Below are 16,094 nucleotides of genomic sequence, written 5' to 3'. Positions count from 1 at the left end.
TCAAAAAACTACCCCCATAATACTGAACATTGTCAATTTTTTTTCCCTCCCAACTCATCATAGGCAGGCAAGATACTACTGTTGGTGATGGCAGTAGCACAGTGTGGGGAGTGTCCTGGCATATGCAGGAAAAAGTACTTAAAAATATTACCAGTCGCTTTGATCATGCCTCCTGCAGGGGACAAAGCCTCCCTCTGAACAGGCAGTCCTCCCTTGGGGAATTATTACCACTGAAAGATGCCTATCCTATTGTCCAGTCCTGTGTCTTTAACTTGTGTGGAAGCAGTAGCTGAGGGGAGTGGGATGGGTTGAGAGGGCAAAGGTGGGGCAGCAGGGGCCCAATTGTCATATATGTCCCAAATGTCCCACTACCTGAAGGAGGTGAGCCAACTCTATCTCCAGTGGTCCAACCAGGGACCTTTTTATCCTTTTTTAAAGATTTATTTATTTATTTTAAAGAGAGAGTGGGGTGCAAACACATGATTGGGGGGAGGGGCAAAGGGAGAGGGAGAGAGAGAATTTTAAGCAGACTGTCCACTGAGCACAGAGCTCAAAACATGTCAGGGCTCTATCTCACAACCCTGAGATCACAACCTGAGCCAAACCAAGAGTCGAATGCTCAATTGACTGAGCCACCCAGGCACCCCAACTGGGGACCTTCTGATCATGCTTATATGATGTTTGGAATCTTTAGTTGTAGGAGATAAAAGTGCAGCTAAGTTTGTAAAGAGTCATAGTTTCTGGCCATGATATCCCATTTTGAGAAGTCTTCACATCATTCCAATCCCAAAGTCTCCCTACCAATTGTTTAAGAGACAATGGGAGGCTGATGATCTTTTAGGTGGGATGTTTTGGGCTCAGAACTAAAGTTATGGTAGTGAGGAGGGAGAGGAGGGGATCTCTGGGGAGCTCTTTAGATGAGCTAAGAGAACACTGTGATTGATTAGATGTAGATCACGAATGAAAAGAAGGAAAAAACAAAAACAAAAACAAAAAACACCATCAGCTTTTCCTGTGTGAGTGAATGAAGAATCAAGGGGCACATTATCAATATTTTTACTTTTTTTCCCTCTAAAAATTACTCCTTACAAAAACAGCCTAGAGAGGAAGAATTAGGCCATCTGTTTTGGGCTGTCTACCAAAGCGGGTTATGCTAACCAATTAGAATAGCCATTGCATTCATCTTGGGTGAGGTTTTGGTCTTACACTGCAATAGGTATCAATGTAGATGTTCAGCTCCACCAGCTTAATAAGTGTTTCCAGGACATATTAAAGAGCTCAGAGCATGTTCACCAGGATTCCAACCACCTGCCTGATCCTGTCTAAAAGGGAATGTGTGCTCTCAGGGCTTTGTTCCTTTGTAGTCAAAGCCCAAAGTGTGAAGTTTGGACACAATTTAACCCTCAGTAAACATTTATGCTTTTGCATCCTTTCTCTCTCTCTCCTTTTTTATTTCTTTTCTTTTCTTTCTTTCTTTCTTTCTTTCTTTCTTTCTTTCTTTCTTTCTTTCTTCTTTCTTTTTTTTTTAGAGAAAGGGAGGGAGGAAGTGGCAGGGAGAGAGGGAGAGAGAGAATCTTAGGCAGTCTCTGTACCCAGCAGTGGAGCCCAACTTGGAGTTTGATTTCATGACCCTGAGTTCATGACCTGAGCCAGAAGCAAGAGTTGGGTGCTTAACCAACTGGGCCACACAGGCGCCCCTACATCCTTTCTTTATTAGCATATTTTCTGTATACTTATTTATATCCTAAGGTAGATCTAATATTAACTTCTTATTAAAGAAACAAAATTTAGCTGGGTAAATTTTAAGGATCTTATTGGCTTTATTCAATGACTTGTGAATGGGACAGCATCCAATCTAGCAGACAGAAAGGAGCTCTGAAGAGCTGTACAAAATGGAAGACTTTTATAGGCAGGAATGAGTGGGGACAAGGACACTGTACAAGGTAAGAAAGCAGACTGGTTAGTGCAAGGGTACTTTCCTTTCCTATGGCAGAGGTCTGTCAGGCAGATTACCTAACTAGTGCTGATTAGGTGGTTCCTGATTGGCTGGTTTTAAGATTCCATTTCTGAGAGAGCCAAAGTTGTAATTAAGTTAAGTATTGGTTTAGTGATGTGGGGCTTAGTCTAACCAACTACATTTGGGGTCTCTTGTTATGTTTTTAATACCTTTTTAAAATAATTAATAGGATTTATTAATACATTGACATGAATGATTTATTTTTATTAACAAACAAACCAAAATAAAACAAGTATAACACTATAAGAGAAAGTGTGATAGGCAAACTGAGAGTGAATCAGCTGGTGAGAAACTAGGGTTTTTGCAGTTTCTATAAATATTAGGAAAATGGGTACAGCCGATACTCTCACACTTTAGGTTATATGCCACAAGATGTTTTGGTCGGACTTCAGGAACCATTAAGAAGTCATGCCTTTTAATAAAGCAGGCTTCAATGAAAGGTAAATTGCTTTTTTGTTTTTTTATAAGCATTTTGCTTTATCAACAAAAATGAAGCTTCCTTTACTGAGGCTGAAAATAAAGCCGGTGTTTCTATCTGCACAAGGCACTCGGAGACAAAGTGGGAAAAGGAAATCGGGGCCTAGAGAGGACAGTGGGAGACAATGCTGAGAAACTGTGGCTTACGCCTGGAAAATATTTTAAAACCTTCATAGATGTCACAGCTGTCTCAAAGATGGCTGCCATCATTCCTCTCCCTGTGTAAGCATATGCTTCTCTGTATTGCAGAGGTCTAAAATCTTACATACAGTTCCAGTTTACCTGGCCAGCTGGCTGCTAATTAGGCTCAGTCAGTTGAAGACACTGACAGGAGGAAGGGGTATTTTTTTTCTTCTTCTCTAAGAACAGTGACTGATTGGCTGCAGTGTCTTTGGGATTTCCAACAGTAGTAACAGGAGCTGCCCATTAGTGTCAGTAGTTCGAGCAGCTGAGGCAGTATGTGTAAGTAAGTGGCATGCTTCTGCAGTAACCAACACAAGTGGCTGAATGTTTGAAGAATTAGCTGTCTGGGTGGTTCCAACTGTATTGTCAGTAGGCTCCAACAATGTCAGCAATGAGATGCTCCTAAGTTTTGCTAAAGCCACCTTTTTCCTCTTTGCTCCTCTACCCCTTCATCTATTAGGAATACCTGAAGTGTTTTCTGATTGTCTAACTAGACATCCATTTACACAGTTCTTGTAGCCAACAGTGCCTTCAGGAAACAGACAAAGATGAAAATTTGAGACTGATTGTCTTTCCTTGGACATAGATGCAGTAGTGACCTCATTATCAGTAGAAAATAAGATACTGGTAGTTCATATATGTAGTGGAAAGATATTTACTAAAATTATAACCTGGCATTACCTGAGATAAAAGGTCTAACGAAGGTAAGATGTTGGGAGACCAAGAGACTGCTACAATCAACTACTGTGATGGCAGGCTGGCTATTTCTGACTCTACAAGAGAGTTACATAAAGAAAATGAATCACTCAGGGCTTTAAACTCTTAACTCAATATATGGTCAGAGACCTAGAGATCGCATTTGATGGCCCTCAGATTACTCCTTATCCTTTACACAAATAAGTCATAAGAGGTACAGCTGAAAATCAAGCCCATAATTTGATTCTGCCAATTGTGGAATTACAATGTAAGTTCGACTCATAGCTTCTCCATATTACTTAAGCAAAAGTCACTGTATTGGTTAAGAAAAAAATAGAACCCCAAAACAAGAAATAGGAAGATTTGAGTTGGCTCAGATGAATTAAGAATTATGAAGCCCTAAGTTTCCTTGAGCTTTTTCTTGCCACAGAAGCAGCTTCCCCCCCTCTGTCTAAGGAATCTAGTCTTCCTTGCTTGAAGACTCAGTGCTTTTCAGATGTTAATATGCATAAGAATCACCTGAGTATCTTGTTAAAAATGCACATTTTGACTCAGTAGGTCTAGGATATTGCTTGAGTTTCTGCATTTCTAGAAAGTGCCTTGATGATGCTGATGCTGCTGGTTCACAGACCACACTGTGCACATCAAGGGACTCAATATGGATTTTAACCATGGCAGTTACCTTGCAAGGGGATGCCCATTCTATACCAGTCTACCCTCATCACCTTCCAAAGTTTCCAGATACAAAACTGGAACTCAGTCCCAGGCCTGCCAGGAGGTCTGGTATATAGTCTGACCCATTATGAGACAGTTTAGACATTGAAATAATTATAAGATTATGCCAATTTATATTGGAAGAAAGTTGAGGAATCAATGTAGAAATGAATCCTTAGATTATTACACCAAGGAGGCAGAAGATAACATTGGATTGAGCTAAACTTGTGGATATGGATTCCATGGGTTAGTTTGAATATCTGGGAGTGGCTCCAAGTCCAAGTTTGCTTGGTTAATTAACTGAAACCTGGACCAACTGTGGCCCACCTCCATTGAGGTTGTAAAGCTGTACATCCATGATACAGGATGGACTAATATTTTTAAAGATTTAGGCAAATAGTCATGTTGGGAGTGGAATTTATCAAATGAGACACAAACAACTGTATACCAACTATATCCCCCAGAGAGGCCCGGAAAATAGTACCTTCTTTAAGGTATTGAGAAATGCATTGGTGTAGAGAGCACCAGCAGCTTGAAAACCCCTTGGTGTTAGTCTTCCATGAACCAGGGTCACTGCAAAAAAATACAAGGGTTCCTGATTCAGTGGGAATCATGGAATCCCAGAGTAGCAAAATCCAAGAAACAAAGCTGCCAGGAAAAAAAGTGGGCTTGGTTACGGAAGCAGTGCTAGAGCAATAGGGATCTTTGGCAGTAGTGTCCTAGCAATGAAGTAGATGGGCAGTTTACTAAAGTATTATTTGATATATACAATTAAAAAACTGTAGGTTTGGTGACCAGAAACATGGCTTGTCATTACAATGGGGATGTATTGCCTGTGGTTGGGTACCAAGAGGGAAGTTATTTCATAGTTTGGAGTCCCCCTGAAGGAAGGGTACACTGGTTCCACTTGAAAAAGAACCCCCTTCGACCCTTCCTCCAAAGGACCTATGGCCATTCATTCTGTTGACTTACACTGGCTGATTGAACACTAATCCCTTCCTGCAGTTAAGCAGGTAGGAATTACTAGTATTAATGTTGCTATCGTTATGTGTTCCTCCTGGTCCTTCAATACTTTTGTGGGATTCATTGGAGCTTAGGAGATAAATGAAATTTGGGCTTCAGTCTATCTCAGAGTTGTTCTAATGGGTCTGTGAATGCACCTGATTCTGTTATGTCCTGTTCAAATGTATTACCTGGCAATCGGCATTAACATATTGCTCCCCAAATCTTGGAATGTGGACTGCTGTGGCCAGAAAAGACAAGTGGTAGCCCCTGGAAGTTCCCTTTCTTACCAAAAGAGTAAACCAAAGGCAATTCTGCATCTTAAGAAGAATTAGAGAGATTAGTGCCACCAACAGAGACCTGAAAAATGCAGTTTTCCCATCATATATTTAGTTATTGACTCATTTACTTGACCTGGGCAAAAAGCAGACTGATCTTGAGAATAACTTGACTCATGTACATTTACACATCCCCTCACCTTGCTAATTCATCCTTTAGGTCTTAGCTGAATATTATTTCTCCGAGAACTTTCCCTGACACATAGAATAAGTGTTATGCACTCAACTCCCCTCAAAAAAGTCAGTAAGGCTAAGAGGATAAAGATGGATGGCAATTACACAGTAACAACACTTGTATTCATTGGTCTGCAGTCAAGAAAAAAATATTTCAAGCAGGAATTTTAATAGTGGGAACTGGTTACAGACTTTTGGAAGTGCTGGAGGAGCTACAGCAGAGAAAACATTAGATTATTCAGAAACTAGTAATTGCAGATAACCACAACTCACTTAGGGCTGAAAGAATAAAAAAAGAAGAGTTGGTGAAGAGCTCCTGAAGGCCGGAGACACCACTCTGCATGTCACTGCTGGGCATTGCCATTGCCAACAGAGGTACATTGCGACTTTGGAAACTTCTCACTATACTCTGTGGAAACTTCCAGGGGTAGTGGAGTCCATTGCTGCCCACTGTGACACTTCTGGTGGCTCACAGCTGACAGTAGCCGCTGTGGGAATACCCGATGCCATGCTGCTGGAGTCTGAAGTTGCTGGCAGCCATCATGGATGCCCACCGCTACCAAAGACATCATCAGAAGTATTAAAGAAAAAAATGACTCTGCTTTCTTGACACATTCCAATCTTTCAGCCAGTACCTCCCTTGGGCCAAAGCTAACCAGAAATCGACTGGGAAAGGGGGTCTGGGAAATGAAGTTTGTAGAGATGCAGCCCTCTCAGAAAGGGGAAGAATATGAAGGATGTGGAAGAAGGCAAGAGCAAATAAGAAAATGACCAGAACAGCCCACCTTTTTGGCTATTCGACATGCATTCTCCTCAGCCTTCCACCTGTTTTTCACCTCTGTACAAGGACATAATGCTCAGGGCAGCATGATGAGATTATCTTAAATGAGTGAAACATTTTCACCACTTTTTCCAAAGGTTCTGAGATATAAAGTCCTGTATATCTATCACTGTAGCCAGCCCTGGGTGAGGCTGTTAAGATAGTTCTGGCCAAGGCCAGTGGTACTGAGGAGATGCACAGTGGGAATATGAATGGAGAGAGGCAGTCGGTCTGAGAGATATTTACAGAGGACACTTTTCAGAATTAAATCTTAAAAAAAAATTGCCATATGTCACATAATGAACAATGTCTGAAGCAATAATTTGTAAAACAATTTTTTTTTTTTTTTTTTTTGAGAGGGAGAGGAGGGTGGGGCAGGGGCAGAAGGAGAGAGAAAGAGAGAGAGATGAAAGAGATTCTCAAGCAGGCTCCATGCCCAGCGCAGAGCCCCGCAGGGCTTGATCTCAGGACCCTGAGATCATGACCTGAACTGAAATCAAGAATTGGCTGCTTAATTGAGGCACCCAGGCACCCCTCAAATGATTTTTATGGTCAAATCTTATATTGTTTCCAATACAAACTGAGAATATAAAATTCAATCAAGGTATGGAAGTCACTGCCTCTCCATGAATAGAAGAATATGCACAACATCCCCATGAAAATCTTATCTCCATCTGTGACTCATGTTGTTTGTTTATGGATGGATCAGAGACCCTGGATATTTTCTCTACTGGTTTTATTGTCCAAATCAAGCCCAAGATATCTGCAACTGGTGTAGCATGAGTTTGCCTACATGATTTGATCAATCCCAGGGAATGTCGTAGGACTGTTTCAAACAACAGAACTTTCAAAGAAGATGGCATTGTGTTCTTTAACCAGTACTCATCTAGACTTAACATTATAATTAAAAGTATGTAGGCCTATTCCTAGAAAAATATTTTATTCGTATCCTGGAAATGGTTTAGAAACTGAGAAGGTTTCAAGGCCCTTCCTGCTTCTGAAAGTTTGAATTTGACCTCAACCTAACGACAATGTGTGATTCTATCCAGAAGCTGATTCCATGCTTCTGTTTTCCCACAAGGTGTTCTGTGAAAGTTAGCTAAGTGAATGGATTTGATTTTTTTTCCTTCACTCTCTACCCCTGTTAAACCTCTGTTAAGCTATACTTCTTTTCAGAGACCTCTCACTTCTTTATATCCCAGTCATAGTGAGTATTGCTTCAGCTTCAGGAAGCACCCCACCCTCCCCACTGAGTCCTCAAATATTATATATATATATATATATATATATATATTTACCACAGTGTGTATATATATATATATACATATATATAATCATGTTGTGCACCTTTAAACCTACACAATGTTATATGTAAATTATCTGAATAAAGGTGGAACAAAAAATGAATTTCTTTGTCTAATAGAGTTTGGCCATTAAAATTAATTATGATTTTTTATGACTTTTTAAATAAATTTTATGATGGGCAGAAGTGACAATGTTGATTACACAAGCAACCTTTCCAAGCTTGAGAACCACATTATGGGTCTTCATGCCTCATCATTCCCCCTATGAAATTACAGCTTTCACCAACCACATTAAATGCATTCTTGCTAAGAAGGATCCAAACATAAGAAGGATCCAAACGTACTGTGGAAATATTTTTACGAGGGTTCTAAAAAAAACCTCTGCGTTCCCACACCGGGAGTCGAACCCGGGCCGCCTGGGTGAAAACCAGGAATCCTAACCGCTAGACCATGTGGGAGGCGATAAGAAAAAGCTGAAGTGTGAGTAAATTGAAACACTCTCGTCTGCTTCCGCTTTCAGCGTCCGGCCCCGCCTCCTATTGCACCAGCTTCTTGCGCCTGCGTGGCTTTTAGGCATTCTGCAGGGGCGGTGAGCTCCGTGCTCTTCCTTTATGCTCAGGGGTCGGATCTTGAGCTGTGTCGCGTGCGCACCGCAGCCCGCCTCTCACCCTGCCCAGGGAAGCTGTAATTTCCAGAAACCTCTGTTAAAAAGCTGCGGCGGTGAAATTTGGGAAAGAATGGTTTGAATGGCTCAAGGAACACGTTATGAGATTGGCTTCCCAGGTCCCAGTTCCCCCGGGTTGATGCTGGGAGTAACCTCTTATTGGACCAGATTTTCCCAATCGTGAGGCTTTAGGTCATAGGAATTTTGCATTTAGAAGTCTGCTTACCCCGAATAACCCGTGGGGGAACGTTTTGGGCAAAAAAGCCTTGGGAGACTACTGGTTTTACAGTCTTGTTTACGAATGGTCTTACAGTATTAAAATCAGAACAAAACTCCTAGGACCGTAAAGGAAAAATCCACACACTGCACTATGTAAGCAACTCACACTTGGGCAGGGGAGGGGGCGGGGGGGAGAGGGGAGTAAAAAAACAAACCACAGACACTGGGAGATAAACATATAAAAGACTGGTATTGTATAAATTACACATGATTTATAATAAGACAAACACTGCAATATAACAATGAGAACTTGCTATGAATAGGCCATTAGTTGGAGAGGAACCCCGTGGACAAAAGCCATTTGAAACAAATCTCAACCTCACTGGCTCCCAGCTAGCATTTGGACAAAAAGCAAGTGTGAAAATGTCAAGTGTTGGCAAGTATGTGGGAAAAAGGAAGTTCTTAGAAACTCATAAAACTTGATCAAGGAGGCGCAGTGACAGGATTTCCTAAATGTGTTTATGACCAAGCATTTCTATTTTTTTTAATTTTTATAAAACCAGTATTGTTCTTGAACTACTTCTCAGACACCAAGACACGCTGCTGTGAAAGTAACAGACACACTTTAGGGGACTTGGGCTCAGCTCATGATCCCAAGGTGCTGGGCTGGATCCCTGGGTCTGGCTCCCTGGTCAGTGGGGAGCCTGCTCCTCTTTGCCCCCCCCCCCCCCGCCCCCCGCTTGTATACTCTCTTTCTCTCTAAATAAATAAATAAATAAAATCTTAAAAATAAAAGAATTGAAAACTTTTTTTTGGCATCAAAGGGACCATAAATAATATCAATATGTCAACATTCTAGCTACAAGTTGGAAGAAAACGTTTGAAATACGTTTGGTAGGAAAAGGTGACTATTATTATTATGCAACTGAATCTTAGCATCTGGGGAGACCCACAGGGATAGGGGTCAAGGACATGAATGAATAGTGGATGGAGAGGCATGGAGTTCTGATTAGTCAATAAATTCCAGGAAAAAGCACAGGCTTGTGTGTAACCATGGCAACACAATGTAAACCAATGCTAAGATATCCAGTTTTAGGGAGGAAGTGAGGATGCAAACTCAGAAGATGAAATTGGGCTGTGGGAATGGAGAGGAACAACTTGGCAACTATCTATCAAAATGTGGAAAGCGTATATTTAATCCAGCATTTTTAATTCTGTGTTGCCCATAGCCAGGCACCCTACGACCCAGAGTATTAGGGAGGATTGTATTGAGGCAGTGCTCCCACTAGAGAGTCTTGGGACCTCTTCATACTCCCTGCAGATCCCACACAGGAGAACAAGGAGCACACCACAGACTTCAAGGTCATTCACTACCATTCTGAAACATGAATAGTGATGGCTGGCTGGCTTTCCCCTGCCATGCTGGGCGCAGTATCTTTCCCAGCCCCTCCAGCTGAGGCAGGGGGACCAGAGCCACATGATGGAATGAGAGAAACCCTGGAAGTGCAAGCCACTTGCCAACCACCAACACATACATCACATTGTTACATTTTGAAATTAAGATTTGTTGCATTAAGTCACTGTAATTTGGGGTTTGTTAGTAGTACAAGCAATGCTTAGGTTCCTAAACTGATAAGGGCAAGGCACACGGAAAAGAACTTTCTAGTAGATGATTAAGTGCCTCAGGCAACGGTTATGGTTTTGTTTCTGTTTTTGGTGAAAACTGAAGTATAGTAGGAAGGCTCAAATATTTTGCTTTGTTTTACAGAGCAGAATCCTTCCGTTTGGTAGTTTTAACTCAAGTAATTAAAAAAATTGGAGTTAATATCTCACATTTTTTAGATTTTAGATTTAAGATCCGAAAGATAAACTTGGGGATTTTCAAGGCCAGAACCTCAAAAATAACCAAGAATTTAAATCATCCAACTAATAGATTTAGTGAAATCCTTTTAGGAGATCATCTTGTGTCAACTCCATGATAGGGATAATATTGGAATATGCTGAAATAAATAAAAACTAGAAAGCATTTTCTCTATAAAGGAATGGAAAATTCCAAGGACAATATATATTCTGAATAAAAGGTATTAAATTCTAATGTCTTTCTATGAGTTGTAATTTGGCAGGTATAATATTACTGATAATAAAATTTTTATTAACTTGGGTAACTTGAAGTTTAAAATTAAATAATATAAATAATGTGTGTGCATGTATTTGTAGATATAAATTTCTCCTGCCTTTTGAAGTCAGATATACCTGGCATAAATCCTAAATCCAAAAGTTGAGCAGCTGTTAATTTTTGGAAAAACTACTGAATCTTTGAAAATGAGTGTTCCCCCCACCATGCCCCCATCTCCACCCATATATAGCTCTGTGAATCATTATTAGGGCAAGTTCTAAGCATCCTGCCTGAAGTGAAGGTGGTATTTTCTCAGTGTTAATTCCCAGTGGCCACTGTTGCCCCCAGCTCTGGCAGAAGGCTCAGTCTGGCCAAACTCACTCAGCTCCCTAACAATGAACCATGCTTCTCCATTGATGGATCTTGTGGACAATGGCTTTTCTAGCTGGTGTTTGGTTCTGACTGAGGAAGTTAATGCATTTCACCAGGCTGCCCAGACCTCTGTGCCCAAACCTCTGTGAAGAAAGCTCAAGTGACATGCTTAAGCATACACAGCCAGTATTGGACCACATTCCTTGGAGAGCCTTTCATGTGTTCTATCTGCATTTGGATATATGTTCTTTTTCTTCTGCTTTCACTCTTTTGTTTTGTTTTGTTTTGTTTTGTCAGAGAGAGAGCACAAGCAGGGGGAGGTGCAGGCAGAGGGAGAGGGATAAGCAGGCTCCCCGCTGAGCAAGGAGCCTGATGTGGGACTCCATCCCAGGACCCCGGGATTGTGACCTGAGCAGAAGGCAGGCAGACGCTTAACCGACTGAGGCACGGCGGTGTCCCTGCTTTCATTCTTTTTCTGGAATCTGGCAATGCTTCTTCTCTGTACCATTTATTTGACAATTGTTTAAGATTATGCCGTTTTTATCATCTTTCTGTATGCAGGTGTTAAAAAACCTCGAATAGAAACAAGCACCTTGGGATAAGAACATGTCTGAACTTTTTCTCTACCCTGTCCATACCAAGCATGGGGTCTAGTACACAATAGATATGCAACAATTTTTCATTGGTTTATTTTCTTTTGAATGGTAGTAAGATTATGGAAGTAATTTTTTGGCAAGTTCACGTTCCTCAACTTGTGTTTCCAAAAATGTGTCCCAGTTGGAAAGGAAGTTGGTAACCACCCTTATTCTTGCTCTAACAAACACATGAAACAAAGAAAGAAAAAACTGGCATTGTTTCCATAAAGCATCCTTGATTATTCTCTAAGCCAAACCAAACTTTTATTTAAAAAGTAATTGTTCATTATATTACGGCTAGCCACATGGAATTGCCAATAACCCCACTGGTTTTGATTTACTAAGATGGAAATTTCATGTTTCAACACAATTCTTCCCCTGTGAGCATCCAGATTTGCCTAATAACAGGAAAGACTTAAAGAAAGCATGCTATTTAATTAAAATCTGAGTTTTTCCAATATCAACAGCAACAACAATGATAAAAAAAAAAACCAAAAACAAAAACCCCCACAAAACTATACTTGCTTCCAGGACATAGATACTTTGCTTTTTAAAGTCACCATGGAAAGATGAAAGCCTAGTGGGTAATATTTATTTTAGAGGGGCTGAGGGGTGGGCAGAGAGCAGTCATAGAGTATCTGTTTAACAAATATATTCTGGGTGTGTCAGAGCAAAGTTGAAATGTGATTCAGAGCTTCAGCCTTATTTAAATCAATGAGAACTCCTGAATTATTAGGGGCAGAAAAAATTCCTTTCAACATATAAAAAGCATTTATGAATCCTCTCTAAAATGTGGACTCCTTTAAAATAAGTTGCATTTCCAAATATGTTTTAAAAAAAACAATCGGGGCGCCTGGGTAGCGCAGTCGTTAAGGCGTCTGCCTTCGGCTCAGGGCGTGATCCTGGTGTACCGGGATCGAGTCCCACATCAGGCTCCTCTGCTGTGAGCCTGCTTCTTCCTCTCCCACTCCCCCTGCTGTGTTCCCTCTCTCGCTGGCTGTCTCTCTCTGTCAAATAAATAAATAAAATCTTAAAAAAAAAAAAAAAAAACAATCATTGCTTCAGAGAATTAGCGCATGATTAAAGAGATTGCATTGACCATTAAAAGACCGTGACCTTAATGGTGAAGGTGTGCCTGGTTTTCAGTACGAATATTGTCAGGGAGTGACTGAGTGTACACAGTCTTAGATTTTTACTGGTTGAGTGGAAGCCTGTTCAATTGGGGCATTGAGCTTACACAAATGTTGGGATCTATTTTTTAAAAAAGGTACACAAAATCATGAATACAAAATTCTGTATGGAAGTGAGTACTTATTTAGAGTAAGAAGAAATCACAACATATCACACATTTAACAAATAAAAAATACCACAAATATTAAAAAATCTAGAAAAAAATTTCATTTTTTTAACTTCTAATGCCCCCTATGTTACTTTTTTTTTCCCCCACATACTCTTTGGTCTTCTCCTCCTATGACAGAGAATGTAATATTTTCTATGGAGGGAATAGAAAGATAATGCAGTCTTTAGCCTGATTTTTGAAATTTGTTCTTTTGTTATTGATAGTTGAGAAAATGTCTTTTAGTTTCTCAATCATTATTGGTAATATCTTATACATTTTTCACAATGCTGGTAAATTATGGCAACCTCTGTTAAGGTTCTCTCATAAACGAATCGGAATACTCCAGGATATTTCCAATTCCTTGGATGCATGACACGTACTTAACAGTTTGCTACATGTATTTCATTGCACTGGCATCTTACAAGGTTTTGTGGTTGTTGCAGTCTTTGTCGAAATCAATATTTTGTGTCAAATCAGTAGGAAATTTAAATATTTTCTGACCAAATTCGTATGACTTGCTCGTTTTTATTGACTGGATTATCAAAGAATCCAAGAGTTTATTTACCACTTCTTTTTGAAATTTCTGTCTTCCTCTTAATGAATAATTACTTTGGTTTGATTGATGTGACTTTCATATGATGTGTCAAAGATTTGTCAAAACCCCACGACGTGATCCATTGTGTTGGAATGTGTAAAACATGACTTCACACACAGAGGAACACTCACAGCTTGTAGGATGGCTGTGAATTTTTGCCTTGCAGTCATAGGACTTCTTATAAACTCTATTCCAAATGATTCCTATCCAGATAAGTATCTGGGAGAGTTAGAATGTTATCAAGTATATTCCTAAGAGGAGACCAGTCTTAGTGTCATACTCTACTTAAAATTTTGCATGTCTGGTAATTGGAAGAATTTTCCACAGGCTAGCTTCTGGCTCTGTAAGTATCAAAGCTGTTTTTCTTCCACTGCAGACATGTTCCAGTGCCAGAGCCATAAGAAATGTTCTTATCAAGATAACACCTCTAGCTGTTTGTGTCACACTCCTGGGTGATTAGCCTGGCAAGGTTCAAGTCTGTGGGGCTTAGCACTTATACAAATGTTGGGATCCATTTAAAGAAAAAGAATACAAACTCATGCATACAAAATTCTGTATAAAAGTGAATATTCATTTACAATAAAAAGAAATCAGAATTAATTACACATTTTAAAAATACCACAAATATTTTAAAATCTAGAAAAGAGTATTTTTAGTTATTAAATTCTAATGCCCCCATATTACTTTTTTCAACCAGACCCTGAATTCATACAGCCATCCAATTCCGCCTGACCTGAGGGAAGCTGTGAAGGAGCAGAATTCCAAGGGGAAAGAGGCATTTACCTGATTGTAGTTGAAATATCTTATTTTGTAAACTTTACAAAAATATATGACTACAAAAGACAATCTGTGGGCCACTCCCAGGGACTTGAAAAGAGCCAGTGCAAAGTGAGGCTTCCTGAAGCTGAAGATTTCATGGAAAATTCACCTCTGGCTTTAAGAAGTCAATCTAAAGTCTCCATCACCTTCCTCCCTTCTGCCCAGTAAAAAGGGCCCGAGTTCAGACTTTCCTTGGATCACTTGAATGATTGAAAATGCTTCTTTGCTGGTCTCTCTGCACCTGGGTTTCTCTCCTACCTAATATGGTTATGTTAGTCCACTGCTTAAAACCTTCCAATGGTTATTTATCATGTAAGGTCAAATTCTTTAGCAATTCAGAAGGGTCATTAATATTTGACTCATGCCTATGCATACAGCCTTATTTCTCTATGCTTTGGATTCTTTGTAGTTTCTCCTAATGTGCCATCCTGAAAACTTCTTTCCTTTGTATGTGCCAATTCACTTCTGCTAGAATGCCTTCTTCCCCTTACTTTGTGCATGTCCCTCATCCACTTTACCTAAGGAATGTCTCCTTATCTCTCAAGACTTAGCTTAAATATCACCTTTTTGTGGACATTTTTCTGGAACCAAGCTCTGTTCATGGTGGCCTCCATCCATACCCCAAATGGATGACTCCCTACCCCATGCCACCTCTCTACCTTGTACACATCCTTGTAACTCACTTCTTACTCTATATATGATTAGGTAATTCTAGTCGTTTGCTTGTGTCTATTTCCTAAAACTTTAATTTTGAGAAAGGAAAACTATATAGCCCCAGATATGCAGGGAGCTGGCCTGGTACTCAGAGCTAGATCATGTTATTTTCAGATTAGACATAAGCAATCTTACAGAACACAAACCTCAGACAAGGTCCCTCTGAGGCCATGATAAAGTGAGACAAAGCAAGGTCCTTTCACAGTGTCATCTAAGTATAGATGAAAAACAAGGTCCCTATGCCCTTACAAAGTACCAAACACCACTTTTTCTTGGCTAACATGAGGAACTACAATTTCTTGATCAATCACAACTTTTTCCTTCTCTCGTCTGGTGGGCCCTCCCCTAAATAGGATGAATTTGGGATACCCAGTTGCCTAGATTTTCTGAAGCATCCCAAATAGAGCAAACTCTTCTGATTCTTTCTCAGTGTAGCCAACTAGAACCCAAATTATATGATAGGTTCTTTGGAACAGTGTCCTGTGGAGATGCCATGGTTCCCTATGGTACATGTTCTCTCTCACTGAAAAGAGTGATAAAACCAATTTGTTTAGCTATGGGTATGTCCCTGAGGGTCTTTGGCTGAAGGCATTGACAGAAATAGAGGCTCTACTCAGGTGCACTGCGAGCTTCCTGGCTGGGCCTGGCATGCTCTACCCAGTGATGGCAGACACATCTGGGACTTTCTGCCTCTACCTGCACCAGCTGCCATCTGTGTCTGCAGGGAGGTGAGTTCATGGTGAATTAAACTCCCCTACTTTGTTAAAGCCTTTTCAGCATTGGGTTTATTTTGTTTTCTTAGGAGTTAGGTCTTTTGGGATTTTTATTTATTAGACTAGATTTGCATTGTTCTTTCATAAAATTGTTTATTAGCACCCAACACCTGCTTGCCTAGT

General features: G+C 40.3%; 1 non-coding gene across 1 annotated transcript; it reads right to left on the bottom strand.

Moving 5' to 3' along the window:
- Nucleotides 1-8,111: 8,111 nt before the first annotated feature.
- On the bottom strand, nucleotides 8,112-8,183 carry TRNAE-UUC (transfer RNA glutamic acid (anticodon UUC)). The gene has a single exon. It is a non-coding gene; the product is annotated as a tRNA-Glu (tRNA).
- Nucleotides 8,184-16,094: the final 7,911 nt, after the last annotated feature.

The sequence above is a fragment of the Ursus arctos genome, unplaced genomic scaffold (assembly GCF_023065955.2).
Source record: "Ursus arctos isolate Adak ecotype North America unplaced genomic scaffold, UrsArc2.0 scaffold_28, whole genome shotgun sequence".
In the NCBI taxonomy this organism is placed as follows: domain Eukaryota; kingdom Metazoa; phylum Chordata; class Mammalia; order Carnivora; family Ursidae; genus Ursus; species Ursus arctos.
Note: the sequence above shows the minus strand (reverse complement) of the source record. Positions and strands in the feature narration are given on the sequence as shown.